Source organism: Pelobates fuscus, chromosome 6 (assembly GCF_036172605.1).
Source record: "Pelobates fuscus isolate aPelFus1 chromosome 6, aPelFus1.pri, whole genome shotgun sequence".
Lineage (NCBI taxonomy): Eukaryota > Metazoa > Chordata > Amphibia > Anura > Pelobatidae > Pelobates > Pelobates fuscus.
Genome location: NC_086322.1, coordinates 238,854,500 through 238,880,249, shown reverse-complemented (window position 1 = coordinate 238,880,249; position 25,750 = coordinate 238,854,500). Strand labels below are relative to the sequence as shown.

General features: G+C 44.9%; 1 protein-coding gene across 1 annotated transcript in view; it reads left to right on the top strand.

Moving 5' to 3' along the window:
* DHX58 (DExH-box helicase 58) overlaps positions 1-25,750 on the top strand; it is a 589,427-nt gene that overhangs the window by 236,895 nt on the left and 326,782 nt on the right. The window lies entirely within an intron of this gene.

The window sequence follows — 25,750 nt, the reverse complement described above, 5'->3', positions numbered from 1 at the left end:
CCATGTACTCATTTCCCCAGCCTCCTCATGTGTCTCTGTCATGATCTTGTGCAGGTCAGATAGGAGAATTATGCCAGGGTTGACTTCAGGTACTTTATTAGTGATTTTAGACATATTATGAAACTTGAGGTTTAACAGAACTTGGGTAATATGCCATGTAGCGGAGCTGCAATATTAAATCCCAATATCTCCGCTGGTTAAGAAAGTAATCCAAAGTAAGTGCTGGAAATGAAGGCAATATCCCAAATCCCCCAGTAACCGGACGAAACACAGTTCTGGGAGTCAACTGAGGTTTTTATTCACATGCTCCAGTATTTATGCAATTCTCCATGCAAGGGGTTTCCTTTGTCACATCACAGGGGTATTACAGTAGTGGACTACATGGGAAACTTAATTTACAGAGCATTTCTCCCACCATGCACTGCTGTACGAGAGGGATACTCCCACTAGAATATCCTGTTAATTGGGTTATCCCTCCGTACAGCAGAACCGTTTTTTAACATAAAAATATATAACTTTTGTTGTATTCGTGTGATTATTATGAATGACCGTTCGGTAGATAACTGGGGTCTGAGCGCATACTTCGTGCGAGTACCGCTCAGATCCCAACTTAAATAACCGAACGGTGCTCGAAAATCAACTTTATATTACATTCACCTAAAAGTACCGAACACCGATTGGGGAACCCAACACTAAAAGACCGGAGCTCCTGAATGTCCTGGAAGTCCAGCGGTGTTCGCGCCGTCGAGTTGCCGATTTTAGTTCCAGGCGCTCGGCGACCAAACACCGCTGGGCTAACAAAGGATCCAAGATGGCCGCCCGCCGCGTGGTCGGTAGTCAAACGACGGCCACCCAGGAAATCACTTAACAGCCGATTGCAACAATGTTGCAATCTGTTGCCTCTCTATAAATCACTGGTAAGACCACATATTGAATATGCTGTGCAATTTTGGGCACCTGTTCTAAAGAAGGATATCATGGCACTAGAAAAAGTGCAGAGACGGGCTACAAAATTAATAAAAGGAATGGAACATATCAGCTATGAAGAAAGGTTAACAAATTTAAACCTATTTAGTTTAGAAAAACGTCGCCTGAGAGGGGATATGATAACATTATACAAATATATTCGCGGCCAATACAAACCATTGTGTGGAAATCTATTCACAAACCGGACTTTACATAGGACACGAGGCCATGCGTTTAGACTGGAAGAAAGAAGATTTCGTCTAAGGCAAAGGAAAGGTTTTTTTACTGTAAGAACAATCAGGATGTGGAATTCTCTGCCTGAAGAAGTGGTTTTATCAGAGTCCATACAGATGTTCAAACAGCTAATAGATGCATACTTGCAAAGACAGAATATTCAAGGATATAATCTTTCAATGTAGGGTAATAACTGCTTGATTCAAGGATAAATCTGGCTGCCATTCTGGGGTCAAGAAGGAATTTTTTGTCCTAGCTTGTTGCAAAATTGTGCTTCAAACTGGGTTTTTTTTTTTTGTTTTTTTCTTTTGGATCAACAGCAAAAAACAGGTGTGAGGAAGGCTGAACTTAATGGACGCAAGTCTCTTTTCAGCTATCTAACTATGTTAATTTGAGCCACACGACCCTCTGTGTGTGGGCTCTTGTTCGGTACTTGGTTCGTTTCACGAACAGCCGGTAAAGTTGCTGTTCGTGAAACGACCATGTGAATGCTAGCGGCTTTCGGCTGCTAGCATACGAATGCTCTATATTACACAGACAAGCATACAGTTAGACACAGTAAGCAGCATACATTTAAACACAGTATTACAGCGGTTTTTCAGACAACCTTTAAAGTCACAGCCATATAATCTGAAGTGGCTAGGTTTGCCACATGCCACAAAACAGGATACTTGCCACCGAACAGGTTACTTGCAAATAACAAAGAATGTCTGTAATTTCCAGGTAGGGTAGTAACAACGGCAGGTTGGTATCAAAGGCAGGCTTGTACCAGTCAGAGGCAGGCTGGTTAGAAGTGCAGGTAAGGGCACATCTCCTCTCCTCTCCTCACCCCCTCAACTCGTCTCATCAACCCCTCATGTTTCTTACCCGCCAGTGTTAATTTTGGCGACAAGCTTCTATTTAGTTTTAGTCATAGTTTTTTGACTAAAAAGCCTTTTTAGTTGTATTTTAGTCATCTGAATTGTTCTAGCTTTAATTGACTAAATCTCAAAAATTTTACTCAACTAAAATGTGACTAAAATTATTAGTCAACAAAATTAACAATGTTGGGGGAAAAGGACAATCTACTTATACAGAAAAAGTGTGTAATGGGCGACATTTATACTTTCTAGTGATAATTTTTATAGACCAAGATGGAAGCACTCACTTTTTATATATCTAAGGTAAATTCCTCTAATTTGAAGTGAAACTAAAAAAAATACATAATTAAAATGCTCCTTTCTACTCATATAAAATATGTGTATTGGACATTGTAACGTTGATGGACGCTTCCTAGCTTGCGCCGAGAACCACAAGCACCGCACCGGACACCACAACCACCGTAGACTCCGCAACCGCCGTTGCTTGACTCGCCGTCTTCCTTCCACCCTGGATCAGCTTCTGTCCTCCAGGACCGTGTGGGAAAGACTTCTTTCTTCCACCCTGTATGAACCTCCAGCATCCAGGACTGTGTGGGGAAGACCTCTTCTCAAAGGAGAGCGTAACAGGAACAGCTCTTAAAGTGATTCAAGCTCAGGGGAGTACGGAGAGCATAGCAATTCCCAGTGTGATTATAACAGCTCCCTCCTATAATGAGACAAGGCTACGTTTTGAGGGATCAAGAAGAACTGTCTAAAACTTTATTTTACTTGGGACTAGCCCATATGGTCATTATATTAACATTGCTGTGAAAACTCAATAACATTACAAACAGTCAAATCATAGAAGGCAACATACAGTGACTTACTATAACACAATGACATATTTTTAAAGGGGTGGGGGAGACAATATTTAACAGAAAATATCTCACGTGCCTGCAAATTTAGCAATATGCAAATCTACCCGAATATGCAAATGAACAAGCCTTGCTATTCAGGTAGTGCATGTTGCTACCAACAGAGGGCACTAGACAAGCTCCATAGCCAAATCCACCTAGTTGGTAGCAAACCTCAGCAGCACAGGAGAGCAGGCAATACATTTCACAGTACACACACACACTATAAACAATTACATTACACACACCCTGCACCTATAATGGGTACAGAGTTACTAAAACATAAGAGAAATAAAGCAACCTACATAAATAGTCTGTCTGAAGGTAGAATAGGGGCTTTAAAGCCAAATACATCAAATAGTCATAGTCACAGGGGAGGAGGCTGGCAAGCAGGCCTCTCCAGGACCAAGTGGCGAAGGGCCCTTGTCACAGACATAAATGAGACAAACACATACATAACAATTTTTAAGAGTACATGTTCATAGTCCACAACAAATCCCTGAGATTGTGTGAGAATATACATCTAACTTTTCACTCCTCACAAGTTCTGTATACATTTCAACTAGTGTGATATGGAGATATACTGCTTTCTGCTTATTTTATATTTAAAATTTCACATTCTCTAGTGCACCTTTTAGAATAAATGACAATATGAAGATTATGCTAGCTTTTGCATTACCCTTTCTTTACTGAACTTCATAGCAGCAAAAAATAAATACAATTATATATATATATATATATATATATATATATATATATGGCGTAGTCTGTAATTGTGGGAGGGGTTACCCGGCTATAAAAGCTCAGGCCCCCTCCTAATCAGAACCGGTATCGCTGGGTTTATTCAGAACCTTTGACTTCCGGTTCAACTTACCTGGACATCGCTTCCACGTGGCCTGCTTCCGTCCATATGCTATCTGCTCCTTACTTACCGCTATTGGCATAATACCGTCTGTCTCTGTGCTCAGCGCCAAATGCTCCAGCCCCTGCATGCTGACAGGTTCCGGTGAAACTCCTATCCTGCCCAGCCACCCTTGCAGCGTTTTCCAGTATCAAAAGTATACTTACGTGCTCCAGGGTTCCGTTTCCAGGGTCCCAAAACCGTGAGTCTCCCATCCACACCACTCTCAGTCAGACTCCTGGCTCCCGTTCATACATTTACACTCATTCACCCAAACTTTCATTCATACTTACCTTGCCGTTATGTGCACCGTTCGGTACCTCACACCACACATGCGCATTCACCACTCTGGCACTTACCCTCCAATGCTGGTCAGCAAGCCGGTCATTCAACAAACAAACAAGTTCATTCTACCATACACGTGGTTGCTCACTACGACCCCTGGTGGCGAAAATATATTATGACATGAATTTTTTTTTTTTGCATTTTATTGTGGTTTTGTTTCCCTCTTTCTCCTTTTTTTCTTCCCTGCTTTGTTATAAAACCATGTATAGTCATCGCAGTAGTGAAAATGAATATACTGCCCCGATTGCTTTATCTGTTTCAAACGTTACCAATGACGATACCCGCTACGTATTTCTCCTCCCTCAGATCAGAAATCATCAAATACATCTGGAAGGGTCAGCGACCCAGGATCAGTCACGACACCCTGTGCCTCTCCCGCCACCAGGGTGGCCTCGCATTCCCGGACATAAAAAAAATATCACCAGGCCACCACGTTGCAACGCATACTAGAGTGGCACACCCGCCCACCACATAAACAATGGATCCCACTGATGGAGATCGGGGGCCGTGCAACTACGCTGGAAACGGTATGGGGGACCAAGACCACAACACGTAAAGAACCAAACAACACATCACCGATGACCCATACCTTACATACATGGAGCACAATAAGAAAGGCCAAGCACATATCTCCGACACCAAGCCCGCTGATCCCAATTACCAACAATCGATCCATAGGAGGAGGCCTCACTGCCAGAGCATGGGGAATTCTGGGAGATCAAGAGCAAGAATACGTGCCGCTCCACAATGTCCTGGGCGACACTACCCTGAAGCCACTTTCAGAACTCACCAACACGCGAACCCTGACCCTCCAGCACTCCTTCCGCTATACTCAACTGAAACATTTCTACCATTCATTCAGAGACAGAACGGCCTTACATAGGGCCCTAACGCCATTCGAGAAACTGTGTTTAACCAAAATGAACGTAGGCAGAGCAATCTCTTACCTCTACCAATACATCCTCACAGGTGACCGCACAGAAATAGACACATTCAAGGCGCAATGGGAAAGTATTACAGATCATGAATTTACCCCCACCCAGTGGGAAAAAAATTATAATTTTACACCATAAATCTTCCGTAAGTACCCAATACCAAGAAGTCAATTACAAACTCTTGTCACAATGGTACAAGACTCCAGCATGTATACATAAGATATTTCCCAGTGTCCCAGCCACATGCTGGAGGTGTGGAGAAGAGGAGGGTACCCTAAGCCACATCTGGTGGAATTGCTCAATCATACAGACGTTGTGGAACCAGATCAGCACAAAAATCACAGAGATCCTCCGAGAACCATTCCCCCTCAATGTAGAACAATACTTACTACACTCAACGCCACGACCAATCTCACAATACCAAAAATCCATACTGCGACACATGCTAGACTTAGCCAAAGCGCTCATACCCGCAATGTGGAAACAGACACAGCCACCAACGTTAACCCAATGGTACGATAGAGTAGAGGAGATTCGCTCAGCAGAGAAGGTGAGGGCATCCCTCATGGGACAAAGGTAAAAATATGTGGAGCGATGGGGGCCGTGGGTAGGGCATGTCGCCGGGAGACGGGAGACCGAAGTCTCCAACCAATGTGCCGGCGGGGCTGGGGCGGAGGGACAATAGGGGCCACACATGCCCGCCAGATGACGAGACCATCACAGGTAAAACCACCACATGACCGATCAGAGACTGGGGACTAAGCCCACTAACCGTCTCACAAGACTCGACTACGATCTACTACTAGATCAGCGGGTGCACATGAGGGAGATTAAGGGAGACGGTCGACAAAGGTGTAAGCACACACCACCTCTAGAACATACTAAAACAAACAGACATACATGGGCGATAACACAACGCACATACCATACCGTAAGACTAAAGGATTCCCAGCCATCGAGACAAGGAGGACCAACAACCCAGACACGAGGGCACACACACGAGAAGATATACCTGACCTGATCCTAGTATCCTTATCACACATACAAAACCACCTCAAAGCAACCATCCATGTCACGGCAGGACTCCACTCCACACGATACACAGTACATACACAGGGAAGCGAAGTCAATACCCTCCGCAACCGAACAGACACGGTCTCGACCCAACCACACGGACACACACACACACCAACATAAGACAGACCAAAGTGCCCGCACACTACTGTTTCCGTCACCTGAACTCCAGGAAACAACTGCAGACATGATTAGGGACCGCCTGACAGCTAAAATCTAACAAACTCGATATGTTAAACAGGCCAGCACTACTGTATTAGAACAGACTGTTTTGTACTTTTCTTCCTTTCCTCTCTGCATTAGTTTCCTTAAAGGGACTCTCCAGGGAAGAGATTTTACTTACCTGGTTCCAGCGCCGGGAGCCTCGAGAAGCCGCGCCCCCTATTTCGTCAAAATTACGAAATAGGCGGGCGCGAGCAGGGAGCAATCGCCGCACATGCGCACACACTTCAGAGGGCGGCATTCATGCCGCCCTCTGAAGTCCTGAGCGCACTACCGCGCATGCGCGCGGTGTGCGCGGACGTGAGCTGAGCTGAGTGACAGCTCAGCTCGCGGTCTTTGCCCGCTCCCCTCCTCCGCTGACAGGCTGGAGAGAGAAGGCGCTCACACAGTGCCTTCTCTGTCCTGAACACGTCAGACGTATTTTAATACGTCTGACGTGTACAGGGCCTTTTTAGGGCCCTGCGTGATAGGAAGTCCCTCTAATGGCCGTCTAAGTGATGGCCACTGGAGGTATTCCTATCAATCAATGTAAACACTGTATTTTCTCTGAAAATACAGTGTTTACAATAGATTGCCTGCAGGGAGCTATAGATAATACCTGAACAACTACATTAAGCTGTAGTTGTTCAGGTGACTATAGTGTCCCTTTAATGTTTTTTATGTTTTCATGCTATGGGTCATCCGACTGGGCTGCCTGGAGATCTGCGTATCTCATTCTATGCCCTTATCTCGGAAATCTACGCATCTCACATGACCAAATATTGTACAGCAGGTCAGAGACCTGCGCATTTCCACCAACCTATTCGCATGGTATGTTATGAAAACCTTGACAACTTTTCAATAAAAAAAAAATGCAACACATGAGACATAGGCACTCACAATTATCTGCTTGGAATACCCGCCAGATGACGAGACCATCACAGGTAAAACCACCACATGACCGATCAGAGACTGGGGACTAAGCCCACTAACCGTCTCACAAGACTCGACTACGATCTACTACTAGATCAGCGGGTGCACATGAGGGAGATTAAGGGAGACGGTCGACAAAGGTGTAAGCACACACCACCTCTAGAACATACTAAAACAAACAGACATACATGGGCGATAACACAACGCACATACCATACCGTAAGACTAAAGGATTCCCAGCCATCGAGACAAGGAGGACCAACAACCCAGACACGAGGGCACACACACGAGAAGATATACCTGACCTGATCCTAGTATCCTTATCACACATACAAAACCACCTCAAAGCAACCATCCATGTCACGGCAGGACTCCACTCCACACGATACACAGTACATACACAGGGAAGCGAAGTCAATACTAAGACTAACCGAAGTTAGCATCGACAACCTGACATTCTACCTCCAGGCACACCCTTCCCATCACCTAGTTGACTTCCTGATCCAAGGCTTCACTGACGGTTATCACACGGGCCTCGTTAATGTCCCAACCTACAGTCAGCCCTCCTTGACCCGGTCACCACTGATTTACTACGCATAAAAGAGTTAACCAACAGGTTTATCTTGGGCCCTTTCTCTCACCCTCCGTTTTCCAGTTGGCGTACCAACCCTATAGGTATAGCCACTGGGAAGTTCAACAATAAAAGAGAATTATTTACAACATTCTGTATCAACCCCCAGTGTTAATTCATTAATAGAAGAAGAGTTCTCCCTGCAATACACCACAGTGGATGATGCCATTCAGGCCATTCTTAGGGCAGGGGTAGGAGCTTGGTTGGGTAAAACCGATATTACTAACGCTTTCAAGCTTCTCCCTATTCACCCATCCCTGTGGCACGTGCACGGCATCAGGTGGGAGAACAAATACTATTTTGCTACTCGGCTTACTTTTCGAGCCAAAAGCAGCCCAAAATTTTTGACATATTGGCCAACACACTATGTTGGCTACTTCTTAACGTCACTCATTGCCCCTCGGTTCTGCATTATTTGGACGACTTCCTTACTATAGAACCACCTCAGTCATGTCCAGTCAGTCTCCAGAAGACCCTGGCCCTATTTGCAGCATTGGGGGTACCACTGTCCCAAAATAAAATGATAGGCCCTACCACCAATCTTACTTTCCTGGGTATTCACCTGGACACTGTTACTTAACAGGCTAGTTTACCAGGGGAGAAGGTGCAGCAAATTATAGAGACGGTGGAATATTTTCTGGTTAAGGACACCTGTACCAGGTCAGACCTACAATCCTTACTGGGCACGTTGAACTTCGCCATGAAAATCATTCCTCAAGGCCGGGAATTCATCATCATAGATTGTTGTGCCTTCTCCCTCTACTCAATACTGATACCAGCTCCTTATCGCTAGATGCTCACGCCGGTCATGTATGTGGCTGTGGTTCCTGTCTCATTGGAATGGGAAAGCCATGTTTCTTACACCCCTATCAGATTCCTCACCGGTCATTTGGACCGATGCCGCAGCTCACACAGGGTTTGCGGCCATCTTCAGCAATGACTAGTTTAGAGATTCCTGGCCAGTAGAAACCCTTGGTTTGCCCTCATTTAATACTACATCAGCCCTAATTGAAATCTATCCAATTGTTGCAGCCTCCTATGGGGACACCTATGGCGAGGGAAAGCAGCCTGTGACATGATAAACAAGGGCAGATCTTCCTCACTCACCATAATGAAATTAATCAAAAGGTTAACTTGGTTAGCAGTGACACACCAATTCCACATCACATGCATACATATCCCAGGAAGCACCAATACAGGCGCTGACACATTGTCTCGATTTAACTTACAGGTCTTCTTCAGGAGCCATCCCACAGCCAACACCAGACCGGTCAGCACCCCCTCATTCCAAGACCTCATCCTGGACTAGAGAGACTGCTGTCACACAGCAGATACCTAGCCGGCGCAGCCCTCTCCACTAACACATCCCGTGCATATCTCGAGCATTTACCCTATATACCAAATTCACAACAGATTATCAGATAAGCGACACTCATTCACTAGACTCTATCATTGCATTTATCTCCTTTTGCCACCTTAACCTTAAATTACCATTAAACACTATAAAACTCTATCTCTCAGGTATTCAACACCACATCATTAGTGCCTACCCTAGCTCAAATCCCTTTATGTCTTCTTATCCCATTAAACATATGTTGAAAGGCATACAACAATTAGATATACCCACTACCTCTTCCAGACTTCCTATAGACGGTCCCAAGTACCACGCACTCTCCGATATCCTGAACTCTAAGCCATTGGAAACCAACACTAATCTGGTTATCAAAACAGCAATTTATCTAGCCTTTTACCGTTTCCTACGACCAAATGACTTCACCACCAATAGTATCACAGGTCGTCACCAGCACCTCAAAATTACGAACCTCCAAAGACATACAGACCACTACATACTCATCATGGATCACACCAAAACAAATCAGCTAGGTCCACCTACCAAAGTCTGCTATTATCCCACCGGTAATCTATGGTGCCCCGTCACATTATTTGATACATATCTTGCTACCCTGGCAGGTCTCGGTCCTAATACTCCACTACTTTCATTACACGGTAACCCCTTAACCACAGCAAAATTCATACACTACATCAAAACTCTGTTCATCAGACTCGGTTTTGACCCCACAGGACTCTCTGCAGGCTTTGGCGGCTTCAAGCCACAACGTCCCAGCTCATATAATTAAAAGATCAGGGCAGTGGAAATCTTCTGTATACGCCACTTACATTCCACAACCAGAACAAGAATTAAGATCAGCATTTAAAGGTCTAGCGATGTAACTCATGCTCAATAAAGTTATTTGTTTACTCCAACCCTTTTGCTCTCTTTTATTACAGGCCTCACCCATACATTGTTTCCGGCACACCTCAACCAACTGTTAAATTCTTATGTACTTGCTTACCTTACAGCTTATGTCCCCGACTACGAATAGGAAGGCATGGCCTGTAATTGTGGGAGGGGTTACCCGGCTATAAAAAAAGCTCAGGCCCCCTCCTAATCAGAACCGGTATCGCTGGGTACATCCATCCCACCTCACCCCTTTATCACTATTCACAGGTAGGCCCTTTTTTAAATTAAAGGCCTACCCTATACATCGGTACCGGCACACCACAACCGACTGTTAAATTCTTATGTACTTGCTTACCTTACGGCTTATGTCCCAGACTACTAATATAGCAACAATCAGAAACAAGAGCAGCTTATAAATACTATACATTGACTTAATCACCTCCTCTTTCTTGATGCCAGAATGAATAAACAGGAGGCAATAAATACATTCAAAAAAAGAAAAAATGAGGGTACCCTAGGACAACAAAGTCCCGGGTACCCGGGTAGGATATCTCAGTGTGAACTAATACTGTTAAAAAGTCATAATTTTATTAAACATACTAGACACCAACAAAATAAGAAAAAAAGTGTAACTCCAAGCTATGGGGACAGCAAAAATAGGTATGATGCTAGGAAGCAACCCCCAAGCACAAAAGGGAGACTTAACAAATTATGTTGCTTGTAACCAGAATTGTTACTAAAGGTAATGAAACCTGGGGTAGAAGTATGCTATATAGAGTTACAAATACATTCATAACCCTCAGTGGTACACTCCCTTAGAACATGTAAAAGTATCTAAGAATCCCATAGGTAACCTTAGTATAAAGAGTCACAGGATAAGGTCTATAGGTCTATCAGTGCTTGCAAGTCTTACTGCTGCACTTCTCTATACTGGTCAGCTTTGCTTATAGACTACATAACACAGAGTAGCCACCTAATGATCCTTACTCAAACTAAGGTCCCTGAGTGCCGGTCAATGTCCTACCTAGTTTGCATAAAGCACAGTACCATTAACGCTGAAAATTCCCCATAGATAAATACACCCTCATTGATAGCCTTTGAGAAAGGCGCTAGTTTAAGCGCCGAAACGCGTTAGGCAGAGGATGGGTTTTTAGCTCACTTTATTTTATGTGTATCCACTTGATTGGGGTGTATTTATCTATGGGGAATTTTCAGCGTTAATGGTACTGTGCTTTATGCAAACTAGGTAGGACATTGACCGGCACTCAGGGACCTTAGTTTGAGTAAGGATCATTAGGTGGCTACTCTGTGTTATGTAGTCTATAAGCAAAGCTGACCAGTATAGAGAAGTGCAGCAGTAAGACTTTCAATCACTGATAGACCTATAGACCTTATCCTGTGACTCTTTATACTAAGGTTACCTATGGGATTCTTAGATACTTTTACATGTTCTAAGGGAGTGTACCACTGAGGGTTATGAATGTATTTGTAACTCTATATAGCATACTTCTACCCCAGGTTTCATTACCTTTAGTAACAATTCTGGTTACAAGCAACATAATTTGTTAAGTCTCCCTTTTGTGCTTGGGGGTTGCTTCCTAGCATCATACCTATTTTTGCTGTCCCCATAGCTTGGAGTTACACTTTTTTTCTTATTTTGTTGGTGTCTAGTATGTTTAATAAAATTATGACTTTTTAACAGTATTAGTTCACACTGAGATATCCTACCCGGGCACCCGGGACTTTGTTGTCCTAGGGTACCCTCATTTTTTCTTTTTTTGTCAGTTCACTATTTAGGGTTAACCCCTACTTTAGGATATTCTCTGGACACACTACACTGTTCCTGTCTTACAGGTTCTTTCTTTCTTAATAAATACATTCAAACAAATGAACTCCCAAAGATTTACATGCTAAACAAGAAAACCTGGACTGTACGACCAAGAGCAGTAACAGTATCCAATGACAAAATGCCCACTGCTGCAAATTTAAAGGAAACAAAAAACATTAAAAGATTAATCAGCGATGAAAATAATCATGAACATAAAACATTATCATTACAGCACAAATCCACTAAATTAAGCATGTAAGATATAAAATAAGAAATATAACAAACAATGATGTGACAATCATAAGGAAAAAAAAACACCAGAACACAAATGAACATGACTTAACGAGCCTGTGAGAAAGTCAAAGAGCGACAGAAAGGAGGGCAAGGGATGGACAATGTTCTCCTCCTGTCATTATTAATATTAAGATTATAGGTACACTAAAGCTAGCATAATTTTCAAATCCTGGTTAATCATGGCAGCATCACTTATGAGTAGCCGGATCAGAGCAGTAAAGAATCAGGCTGTAGGTATAAAAGGTCCCTCCTGCCTTCAACTGTTGCCTCCAAGCATCTGCAGCACTATGGAGTTATGATTTGTTTACAGGGCTAGAAGTGTGCTGCCCAGTCTCCACTGATGGACACTCTAAGTGCTGATCGCACCGAGTCTTCTTCATGCTGCTGATCTGATGTTAATGTGTTTTCAGCCCCAGCTAAACTCAGGATTCTCCACCACAAAAGTATAAAGAGAAATCTAACAAATTTTGCATGGGGCAAACCTGAGAAAAAGGATACCTTTAAGAATAAAGCTTGTAGGGCAGGGGTTCCCAATTATTTTTTTCCTTGGAACCCTTTGACATTGTGTACCAACATCATGGAAACCCCCCAAAAATGTTTTTGTGCCATAGCACAAATCTTTTAATTAGCAGAATTAATAACTGGTTGAACCACCTTTGGCAGCAAAAACTTCAACCAAACGTTTCCTGTAGTTGCAGATCAGACATGCACAATGGTCAGGAATAATTCTTGACCATTCCTCTTTACAGAACTGTTTCAGTTCAGCAATATTCTTGGGATGTCTGGTGTGAATCACTTTCTTGAGGTCATGCCACAGCATCTCAATCGGGTTGAGGTCAGGACTCTGACTGGGCCACTTCAGAAGGCGTATTTTCTTCTGTTTAAGCCATTCTGTTGTTGATTTACTTCTATGCTTTGGGTCATTGTCCTGTTGCAACACCCATCTTCTGTTGAGCTTCAGCTGGTAGACAGATGGCCTTAAGTTCTCCTGGAAAATGTCTTCATAAACTTGGGTATTCATTTTTCCTTTGATGATAGCAATTCGTCCAGGCCCTGACGCAGCAAAGCAGCCCCAAACCACCACCATATTTCACAGTTGGGATGAGGTTTTGATGTTGGTGTGCTGTGCCTCTTTTTCACCACACATAGTGTTGTGTGTTTCTTCCAAACAACTCAACTTTGGTTTCATCTGTCCACAGAATATTTTGCCAGTACTGCTGTGGAACATCCAGGTGCTCTTTTGCAAACTGTAAATGTGCAGCAATGTTTTGTTTGGACAGCAGTGGCTTCCTCTGTGGTATCCTCCCATGAAATCCATTCTTGTTTAGTGTTTCACATATTGAAGATTCGCTAACAGGGATGTTAGCATTTGCCAGTGACTTTTGTAAGTCTTTAGCTGACACTCTAGGATTCTTCTTCACCTCATTGAGCAGTCTGCGCTGTGCTCTTGCAGTCATCTTTACAGGACGGCCACTCCTAGGGAGAGTAGCAGCAGTGCTGAACTTTCTAAATTTTTAGACAATTTGTCTTACCATGGACTGATGAACAGCAAGGCTTTTGGAGATGCTTTTATAAACCTTTCCAGCTTTATGCAAGTCAACAATTCTTAATCGTAGGTCTTCTGAGAGCTCTTTTGTGCGAGGCATCGTTCACATCAGGCAATGCTTCTTGTGAAAAGCAAACACTGGTGTGTTTTTTTATAGGGCAGGGCAGCTGTAACCAACACCTCCAATCTCATCTCATTGATTGGACTCCAGTTGGCTGACATCTCACTCCAATTAGCTCTTGGAGATGTCATTAGTCTAGGGGTTTACATACTTTTTCCACCTGCACTGTGAATGTTTACATGGTGTGTTCAATAAAAACATGGCAACATTTCATTCTGTGTGTGTTTTTAGTTTAAGCAGACTGATTGTCTATTGTTGTGACTTAGATGATGATCAGATCACATTTTATGACCAAACTGGAGTTGTAGGGACGGCGCGTGAACAGAGGCATTTTGGACATGTTTCAGACATTAGCGGGGATGAATTTGTGCAGAAATCCATATCATACCAAAGGGTTCACATACTTTTTCGTGCAACTGTAGATGCTTATATCCACTAAAAATAAGTGTAATTTTTGAAGGTAATAGGGACTGTTCCCCCTACATAGGGTCACTTGGCAGATATTGATTGACACCTGTCCTCAGAGACCCTGATACACACTGACACAGAGCAGAATAGGGAATATTCACTAAATGCCAAACATTGTTATACAGGGGAATATTCAGTAAATAAGGCTAAGGGGGGACATACTGTCCTCCCCCCGGCCCCCACCCCTGCACGGTGGGTGGGGGCCATGAATCACAATGGGGGGGACCTACTGTCCTCCCGCCCGCCCCCACCCGTGAGCGGTGGGTGGGGGCCATAAAAATAATGAGGGGGGGAAACTACTGTATGATGTTGTATCGATCAGGTAGTGTAAGGGTTACGCCCGCTTCACAGTGACAGACCAAACTCCCCATTTGACGCACTGCAAACAACCGCAAACAGTCCATTTGCACAACCACAAACTCCCCATTTGCACAAGGTTGGATACCAAGCTAGCCATGTCCCGTTCCTTGTCCTCACTGATGTGATTGAAGGTCTCTTTCTCCACCCAGCCACGTACAACACCAAGGGTCCCCGAAAGGTGACAACAAGCCCCCTGGGATGCCTGCTGTGTTTGGTCTTCCACATCCTCAAAGCCACCTTCCTCCTCTGACTCCTCTTCTTCAGACTCCTCTCTCTGCGTTGCCTCTCTCTGCGTTATTATAAGGTGTGTTAAGTAGTACTATTCGTATCAGTTTAATCCCTGTTATGTACACATGCCTGAAAAATTAGGTATTGTTGCAGCCGCTGCTGTAGCAGCGGCCTGTAAAATTGATGTTTGTTTCCCAGGCAGAAAGTGCCCTAAAACAGTGTTCCCCAACCCCCGGGCCGCGGACCGGTACCGGTCCGTGGATCAAACGGTACCGGGCCACCCGAGGAACTTTAATTTCACTGTGGTGGCCGAGGCGCAGAGCATTGCGCCCTCCCGAGCCCACCCATTGTGTGACAATAGCGAATGAAAATTCGCTATTGTTACACTGATCCTCCTCCTGGCCAATCAGGGAGCGGGTCCTCCCGCTTCCTGATTGGCCGAAAGGCAAACCCCACGCCATTGGCCGAGGAGGAGGCGCCGCGGGAGGACTGAGGACTCGAGGTCGGCGACGCGGGGACTGAAGAGAAGCTGCCGTGAGGTAAGTGCACAGAGGAAGTGGGTGACAGTGGTGGGTGAAGGGAATCACAGTGTGTATTTTCATGTCCCCTACCTAGTGGTTCTTGCATCATACATCTCTGCATTGAAAGGGGGCACAGTCATCTTTTGTGATTTATATATATTTCACAGTTATTTTATCTGGCGCAACACTATTTTATGTTTTTATTGTTTCCGATTGTGAGGTGTGAGCACAGATTTGAGCGGGATTTGAGCACTTTATCTGATTTTTTCACTTTATATTAATATTTATATGTTTTTTTGATACACTGGTCATATATTTATAACACTGATCACATTTTTGCGCTGATAGTTTTTGGATTTACATTCGGATTTAGGTGACGTCTGGAGCTGAGCGGCTGCAAGCAGCAGTGGAGTGAAGAGAAAGAGAAGCTATAACTCTTCTAGCTCTTCTATATGTTCACCTGTACTCATGTGTGTACTGACGTGTTATTGTGTCTGCTTTAACCCACAAATTAGCAAAAATGAGTATGAAACAGACATCGTTAGAAAGTTTCCTTGGGAAGAAAAAAGGCCCAGTGAACAGACAGAGGAAGAGCCTTCAACATCAAAGAAATAGGCAACTTTTAACAGACAATACCATGAGTCCTATTTGAAATATGTATTTATTGGGACAGGTGATTCCCACGCACCAAAACCGCTCTGCATAGTTTGTGGCGAGGAGCTCTCTAATGAGGTAATGAAACCTTCAAAACTGCTTCGCCACTTGACCGCCAAGCAGCCTAGCATAAAAGACAAGCCCCTGGAGTATTTTGAAAGAAAAAAGCGGGAGCACGAAGCACAGAAGAAATTTATGAGGCCCACCACATCAATAAGGGAGAATGCACTGAGAGCATCATATTTGGTGGCTAACCGCATTGCTAAGGCTAAAAAGCCATTTACTATCGGTGAAGAATTGATCTTGCCCTCCACTGCTGTGGAAAAGGTAGCACATGTGCCTTTGTCAGCTAGCACTGTGACTAGGCGCATTGAGGAAATAGCCAAAGACATTGAGGCACAATTGTTGGAGAGGATTAATACATCACCGTGGTGTGCACTACAGGTTGACGAAGCTACAGATATCAACAACAAGGCACTACTACTTGTTTATGTGCGATATCTATATCAGGAGGATGTACATGAGGATTTGTTATGTGCACTATCTTTGCCAACCAACACCACAGGAGCAGAACTGTTCAAGTCACTGGATGGTTATATATCAGGAAAACTGAAATGGTCCTTTTGTGTCAGCATATGCACAGACGGAGCTACTGCCATGACCGGACGACTGTCTGGTTTAACTGCTCGGATTAAGGAGGTTGCACCTGAGAGTGAATCTACGCATTGTCTCATTCACAGGGAAAGGCTGGCAAGCCGAAAAATGTCACCGGAATTTAACAGCGTATTGATGGATGTCGTTAAAGTTATTAACCACATCAAAGCACACACACTTAACTCGCGCCTGTTTGAGCAGCTTTGTGAGGAGATGGACGCAGAGTACAGATGCCTTCTCTTATACACAGAAATAAGATGGTTATCCAGAGGAAAATCGCTAACCAGAGTATTTGAATTACGAGAGCCATTGCAAAGATTTCGGCAGAAAAGAAGTCACCGCTGGCAGCACATTTCAGTGACAAGGTATGGGTTGCAAAACTGACTTACCTGTGTGACATATTCAGCCTGCTCAATGAACTCAATCTGGGCCTTCAGGGGAAAATGACAACTGTTTTCAAGTTGTCAGACAAAGTAGCTGCATTTAAAGCCAAACTGGAGTTGTGGGGACGGCGCGTGAACAGAGGCATTTTGGACATGTTTCAGACATTAGCGGGGATTTTAGGCGAGACTGAGCTTGAACATTCATTCTGCCAGTTGGTGCACGATCACCTGTCTTTGCTTTTAAAAGAGTTTGAGCGCTACTTCCCAACCACAAAAGGTCCACGAACTGGTAAGGAATGGATCCGCGACCCATTTGCCAAGAAATCAGGCGAATCTAGCATGTCTATGCAAGAAGAACAACTGCTGGAGATTGCAAATGACGGTGGCCTTAAAACTACGTTTGAGACAACAACTCTGCCAGTGTTCTGGATTAAAGTCATGGCAGAATACCCTGAGATTGCCACCACAGCACTTAAATCCCTATTGCCATTTCCGACAACCTATCTGTGTGAAGCGGGGTTTTCTGCAGTGACAGGAACCAAAACAAAACAGCGGAATAAACTGGACACAAGCAACACACTTCGGGTGTCACTGTCTCCTATTACCCCCAGATGGAACTGTCTCGTTGCAAAGAAACAAGCTCAGGGTTCTCATTGATTTGGCATTCTAGAGAGTTAAATAAAATAAATCACTTTATATTCATTTTTTAGTGTAGCTGTATTTTATTTTGAACAGAGTAAGTGGTGAGAACCGCACTCAATCCCAACGGCCAAGGGTGCTCCAGAGCAGGACCAGCAATCCCAGTACAATAATCCAAGAAGAAAAAACTCACAGGTACTCAAATTTTCAAGCCGCAGGCAGATTTATTGTGACAGAATGCAACGCAACGTTTCGACCGGAAAGGTCTTTTTCAAGCTGGAGCGTTGCATTCTGTCACAATAAATCTGCCTTGGCTTGAAAATTGGAGTTCCTGTGAGTTTTTTCTTCTTGGAGTATTTTATTTTGAAGGCATGTTTAAATACAATTAAATGAAAATTATTAAATCAAAACAAGCGGGCCACGGAAAAATTATCAAACGTTTACTGGTCCGCGGCGATAAAAAGGTTGGGGAGCACTGCCCTAAAACATTGCGGCTTGAACCCTAGTTGGTGGCGGATAAGTCACGCAAGTCAACCGGCATTCAGAGCTAAAATACAGCAGCGTGTGGACCATTTTTAGCCCAAGGCAGCTCATCTCATCAGGTCTTTTTTAGTCTAATGTATCGCCTACTGTCAGTCCCTTCGGGATCCATCCCTCATTCATCTTAATAAAGGTGAGGTAATCTAGACTTTTTTGACCTAGGTGACTTCTCTTCTCAATGACAATACCTTCTGCTGCACTGAAGGTCCTTTCTGACAGGACACTTGAAGCGGGGCAGGCCAGAAGTTCTATCGCAAATAGGGAAAGCTCAGGCCACAGGTCAAGCCTGCACACCCAGTAGTCAAGGGGTTCATCGCTCCTCAGAGTGTCAATATCTGCAGTTAAGGCGAGGTAGTCTGCTACCTGTCGGTCGAGTCGTTCTCTGAGGGTGGATCCCGAAGGGCTGTGGCGATGCGTAGGACTTAAAAAGCTCTGCATGTCCTCTATCAACAACACGTCTGTAAAGCGTCCTGTCCTTGCCGGCATGGTCGTGGGAGGAGGAGGATTACTTTCACCTCATCCCCTGTTAGATTCCCGTTGTGCTGTGACATCACCCTTATACGCTGTGTAAAGCATACTTTTTAATTTATTTTGCAAATGCTGCATCCTTTCCGACTTGTTGTAATTTGGTAACATTTCGGCCACTTTCTGCTTATACCAGGGGTCTAGTAGCGTGGACACCCAGTACAGGTCGTTCTCCTTCAGCCTTTTTATACGAGGGTCCCTCAACAGGCACGACAGCATGAAAGACCCCATTTGCACAAGGTTGGATGCCGAGCTACTTATTTCCCGTTTCTCCTCCTCAGTGATGTCAATGAAGGTATGTTCTTCCCCCCCAGCCACGTACAACACCACGGGTACCAGATAGGTGACAACGAGCACCCTGGGATGCCTGTTGTGGTTGGTCTTCCTCCTCCTCCTCAAAGCCTCATTCCTCCTCTGACTCCTCTTCCTCACAATCCTCTTCCAGCGTTGCCGCAGGTCCAGCAAGCGATGCTGATAAGGCTTTTTCTGGTGGTGATGGTGACCACAACTCTTCCTCTTCACGCTCATCTACGGCCTGATCCAGCACTCTTCGCAGGGCACGCTCCAGGAAGAAAACAAATGGTATGATGTCGCTGATGGTGCCTTCGGTGCGACTGACTAGGTTTTTCACCTCCTCAAAAGGACGCATGAGCCTACAAGCATTGCGCATGAGCGTCCAGTAACGTTGCAAAAAAAATCCCCAGCTCCCCAGAGGCTGTCATACCACCCCGGTCATACAAATATTCATTAACGGCTTTTTCTTGTTGGAGCAGGTGGTCGAAACATTAGGAGTGTTGAATTCCAACGTGTCGGGCTGTCACAAATCAAGCGCCTCACTGGCATGTTGTTTCGCCGCTGGATATCTGCAAAGTGCGCCATGGCCATGTATGAACGCCTGAAATGGCCACACACCTTGCCTGCTTCAGGACGTCCTGTAAGCCTGTGTACTTATGCACAAAGCGTTGTACGATCAGATTACACACATGTGCCATGCACGGCACATGTGTCAACTTGCCCAACTTCAATGCCGCCAACAAATGTGTTCCGTTGTCACAAACCACTTTGCCGATCTCCAGCTGCTGCGGAGTCAGCCACTTTTCCACCTGTGCGTTCAGGGCGGACAGGAGTGCTTGTCCGGTGTGACTCTCTGCTTTCAAGCAAGTCAAACCCAAGACGGCGTGACACTGCCGTATCCGGGATGTGGAATAGTACCTGGGAAACTGGGGGGGTGCCGTTGATGTGGAGCAAGACGCAGCAGTAGAAGAGGATTCAGCCGAGGAGGTTATGTAAGAGGATGGAGTAGGAGGAGTAAAGGAGGTGGCAGCAGGCCTGCCTGCAAGTCGTGGCGGTGTCACCAACTCCTCTGCAGAGCCACGCATTCCATGCTTGGCAGCCGTCAGCAGGTTTACCCAATGCACAGTGTAGGTGATATACCTGCCATGCTTTGCCGACCAGGTATCAGTGGTCAGATGGACCCTTGCCCAACACTGTGTGCCAGAAATGCCATTACTTCCTTTTGCACAATCGAGTACAGGTTGGGGATTGCCTTTTGTGCAAAGAAATTTCGTCCGGGTACCTTCCACTGCGGTGTCCCAATAGCTACACATTTTTTGAACGCCTCAGACTCCACCAGCTTGTATGGTAAAAGCTGGCGGGCTAATAGTACAGACAAGCCAGCTGTCAGATGCAGGGCAAGGGGGTGACATTGGCTTCTTACTCTCAAACATGCCCTTGACTGTAGGCAGATGAGCAGGAACTGCTCAAGGCGAGAGACGGAGTGGCAGATGGTTGAGAGGGGGCAAGGAGGACAGCAGTGGTTTAAGTGGCTGAAGATGCTGGACCAGGAGGAGGATGGCGGCTTTGCGTTTGTGTGCTGCTTGTACTCATGTGTTGATCCCATAGGCGTTTGTGATGTGCGATCATGTGCCTACGCAAAGCAGTTGTACCTAGGTGGGTGTTGGACTTCCCACGACTCAGTTTATTTTGGCACTGGTTGCAAATGGCATCGCTGTTTTCAGAGGCAGACACACAAAAAAAATTCCACACTGCTGAGCTCTGCAATGACGGCATTCTGGTGGTGGACACAGCATGCGTTGATTGGCGTGCTGTCGGGCTGACCCCGGGTGCCGATGCATGCTGTCTGACTGTGCCACTAGCTCCTTGTGACGACCTCCCCCTGCTTCCAACTCGTCTCCTCCTCCTCTCTGTCTCCCCATCTGAACTTTAGCCCTGTTCTTCTTCTTGCCGAGCGGGCACCCACGTGACATCCATGGACGCATCGTCATCATCAACCGCTTCACTTGTATCTGACAACTCAGCAAAGGAAGCAGCAACGGGTACAACATCATCATCATCACACCGTACGTCCATGTGTGTAATGCTGCCTGACTGAGACATATCCCTGTTATCTACATCTTCTGTCAATAATGGTTGTGCATCACTCATTTCTTCAAACGGATGTGTAAATAACTCCTCTGACATACCAAGTGAAGCAGCTGTGGTGCTAGTGTTGGGGGTGGCGGCAGGTGGGTGTGTGGTATCTTGAGAGGTGCCTGAAGCTAAGCTGGAGGAGGATGTTGCTTTAAGGTTCCAAGTGGAAGCTGTAGAAGATTGGGTGTCCTGTGTTAGCCAGTCAACTATGTCCTCAGAACTTTTCAAGTTCAGGGTACGTGGCCTCTTAAAACTGGGCATTATTGTAGGGCAAAAGGGAATCACAGCACCACAACCACGACGGCCCCTGCGGGGTGGCCTGCCTCTGACTGTCATTTTTTTTTGGATTAGTGGTACTATGAGTGCAAGCTACTGTGACACCAGATATGAGTGGCACTGTGCACTGGCCGAGGTTGGCAGAGTACACGCTGTAGGCCTGACACACCCGCTTGAAGACAACTAACTGCTATTCAATCTATAACAGTGAAAAAAGTTTTTTGTTTTTTAAATGCACGCTATGCGACACCAGATAAGAGTGGCAATGTGCACTGGCAAAGGTTGGCAGAGTACACGCTGTAGGCCTGACACACCCGCTTGGAGACAACTAACTGCTATTCAATCTATAAGAGTGAAAAAAGTTTTTTGGTTTTTAAATGCACGCTTTTGTGACACCAGATATGAGTGGCACTGTGAACTGGCAAAGGTTGGCAGAGTACACGTTGTTGGCCTGACACACAGACGCTTGCAGACAACTAACTTCTATTCAATCTATAACAGTGAAAAAAGTTTTTTGGTTTTTAAATGCACGCTATTGTGACACCAGATAAGAGTGGCACTGTGAACTGGCAAAGGTTGGCAGAGTACACGTTGTAGGCCTGACACACAGACGCTTGCAGACAACTAACTGCTATTCAATCTATAACAGTGAAAAAAGTTTTTTGGTTTTAAATGCACGCTATTGTGACACCAGATATGAGTGCCAATGTGCACTGGCAAAGGTTGGCAGAGTACACTCTGTAGGCCTGACACACCCGCTTGGAGACAACTAACTGCTAACTGTTAGTATAACAGTGAAAAAAGTTTTTTGGTTTTTAAATGCACGCTATTGTGACACCAGATATGAGTGGCACTGTGAACTGGCAAAGGTTGGCAGAGTACACGTTGTAGGCCTGACACACCCGCTTGGAGACAACTAACTGCTATTCAATCTATAACAGTGAAAAAAGTGTTTTGGTTTTAAATGCACGCTATTGTGACACCAGATATGAGTGGCAATGTGCACTGGCAAAGGTTGGCAGAGTACACACTATAGGCCTGACACACAGACGCTTGCAGACAACTAACTGCTATTCAATCTATTACAGTGAATTTTTAAAAAAAAATTTTTAAATGCAAGCTATTGTGACACCAGTGAGTGAGTGGTGGCACTGGGCAAGTGGGCACAGTATACGCTGCAAGCCTGACACACACGCTTGCAGACAACTAACTGCTATTCAATCTATTACAGTGAAAAACATTTTTTATTAAATGCAAGCTATTGTGACACCAGTGAGTGAGTGGTGTCACTGGGCAAGTGGGCACAGTATACGCTGCAAGCCTGACACACACGCTTGCAGACAACTAACTGCTATTCAATCTATTACAGTGAAAAACATTTTTTTTAAATGCAAGCTATTGTGACACCAGTGAGTGAGTGGTGGCACTGGGCAAGTGGGCACAGTATCCACTGTGAGCCTGACACAGAAGCTGGCAGGCAGGCAACTGCAATTACATTACACAGAAAAAAAAAACAGAAAAAAAAACAGACTGATGTTCTGTGGCGAAACCAACCTCGCCACTGGGCCCTGGAGAAGCCTGTTTGCTAGCCTCCTACCTACTGACTATGGCCCCTGGGTTATTTGGGGCATATTGTACTGTATATTGCTGCTACTGGCCCTTTTAACAGCATCTATGGACATATTGGGACTTTTGGGACTACTGTCCCTTTAAGACTGTGATACATATTCTAGTGTACTGCCTGTAATATTATATGTGTATTTGTGTGTTAAGTTTAACCTGGGATATGTATGCAGCATTCATCTGATTGTTCGGTAGAATCACTCCATTTATTATATTGAGTGAAACTACCGAACAACCAGACCACCCAGGAATAAGTGTGCCTCCAATTACAGTTTGCAACAATGTTGCAAATGGGTAATTGGCAATCAGTGTAATGTATTCTTTGTCCTCTGGGTGGCCGCCATTCGGGAAACAAACACGTGGCGGCGGCCATCTTAAACTACCGAACAGCGGTGTTTTGCCGTCGAGTGTCTGGAACTAAAATCGGACACTTGACTAGGCAAACACCGCTGAGACCTCCATACTTCCAGAAATTCGTATAGAAACTACCGAATGACCCGCCGTTCAGTAGAAAGAACCCCACAAACAAGGGAATTCATTCAAACCCTCTCCAGGCTCTATAACACAGGCAATTCGTCTGTTTTCATTCCCTTGTCTGTGACCGACCGCAGGGCCAAAATGCATGGAACTGTTTTCGGATACTTTACCCATGTGGTCGGTCAAATCTTTGGAACCCCATATCTCCCGAACCATTCATCTGAATGACTTGAATTTTGGATATGTTGTCCCCCTGAATAAGGGCTATCCAGCGATGCTGGATTTAAAGGTGTACCCCCGGGTTTTGGGGTACATCCAGAACTTGGCTGAAAAAGTGTACCGGATAATTGGGGTTAATGTTATCTGAGGGGAGGGGATGTGTGGGCTGAACCATGTATGTGATTGGGTATTTTATGCCTCCCTCTGGGTGTGGACTGTATGTGGATTATTGTAATAAAAGCCAGGCTGGATGAGCCAGTCCAGAGTTCCTATTTTACCCTCAAAGTAATGTGTCGTCTCATTATTGGGGGAAGGATTTATTGCATGCTGTTCCAGTTGACTGCTAGGAGTACAAGCCTATTCGTATGGTTCCTATTCAATGGTCTACAGCATTCATATGCTTGGGAGAATTTAACGGTTTCTCGGATTCGGTGATTGTGGTGTCTGCCAGAGTGCTTGGAGTCCTCAGGAAGCACTAGGAGCATCCATTAACGGAGGTACTCAGTCGGGGTGCCAGGAGATCCGTTACATGTTCTAGCCCTAAAAAGGGCTTTTTGGGGTACTGTCCTTACAGCAGAGATCAGATGAGTCCTTCAGGACTGTAGTGGACACTGTATACACTAACCTAGCTATCCATTTCCTTATCAAATCAACAGCAGCTACACTTTCCCTACTCTCACTAAGAATGCAGCTTCACAATGGATCTAAAATTAATGCTGTCCAGGAGGTGGGAGTTTGTGCTAGGGAGGGTGTGCTGCTGATTGGCTGGAATGTGTCTGCTGACTGTGAGGCACAGGGTCAAAGTTTACTCAATGATGATGAATAGGGGGCGGATCGAACCGCGCATATGTTCGCCCGCCGTGGCGAACGCGAACACGCTATGTTCGCCGGGAACTATTCGCCAGCGAACCGTTCGGTACATCACTAGTTACAAGTAGAGTGGACTCACTAATGCCATAACACTTACGATTAATACATTTGTAAAGGTGAAAAAGGGGTGATGTGGTAAAGGTGGCACAACAGAAAATATAGAATGGAATTTGTAATTAAATATTAAAAGTAAATAAGGTAATGTGTTACCAGGAAGATTCACTATGTGGTCACATATTAGATAAATTATCACAAGAAAGTAAAGACACTTCTTTCAGCACAGGAAATCTAAAGTATAGAGTTGAGCGGACACCTGAATGTTCGGGTTCGGCGGGTTCGGCGGGTTCGGCCGAACTTCGGCAAAAAGTTCGAGTTCGGGATCCAACTTGACCCAAACTTGACCCCGAACCCCATTGAAGTCAATGGGGACCCAAACATTTGGGCTCAAAAATGGTTCTAAAAAAGTCCTGGAAAGGGCTAGAGGGCTGCAAAAAGAAGTAAAATGGGGGTAAGAGTAGGACAAGTGCCCTGCAAACAAATGTGGATAAGGAAATAACTTAAAATAACATAAAATACCTAAAAATTAAAAATAATAATCTTGAACTAGGAGGAGGAGGTGGATGTGGAGTAGGAGCTTAAGGAGGCAATGATCGTGGCGGTGTGGGTGGAAGCAGCGGTGAAGGAGGTAGCCAACACTGTTTTTTATTTGAATTGAGGTAGCCCCACAAAATATTGGGATAAATAAAAAAAGAAAGCAAAGAATAAGTGCACTCTGTATAACAATGGCTGGGTGAGGCCGGTATAAATGTCTATTCTGCACAAGGTACAGACAAGTCTGGTGGGATTCATGCCTGGTTCATTTTAATAAACGGGAGCTTG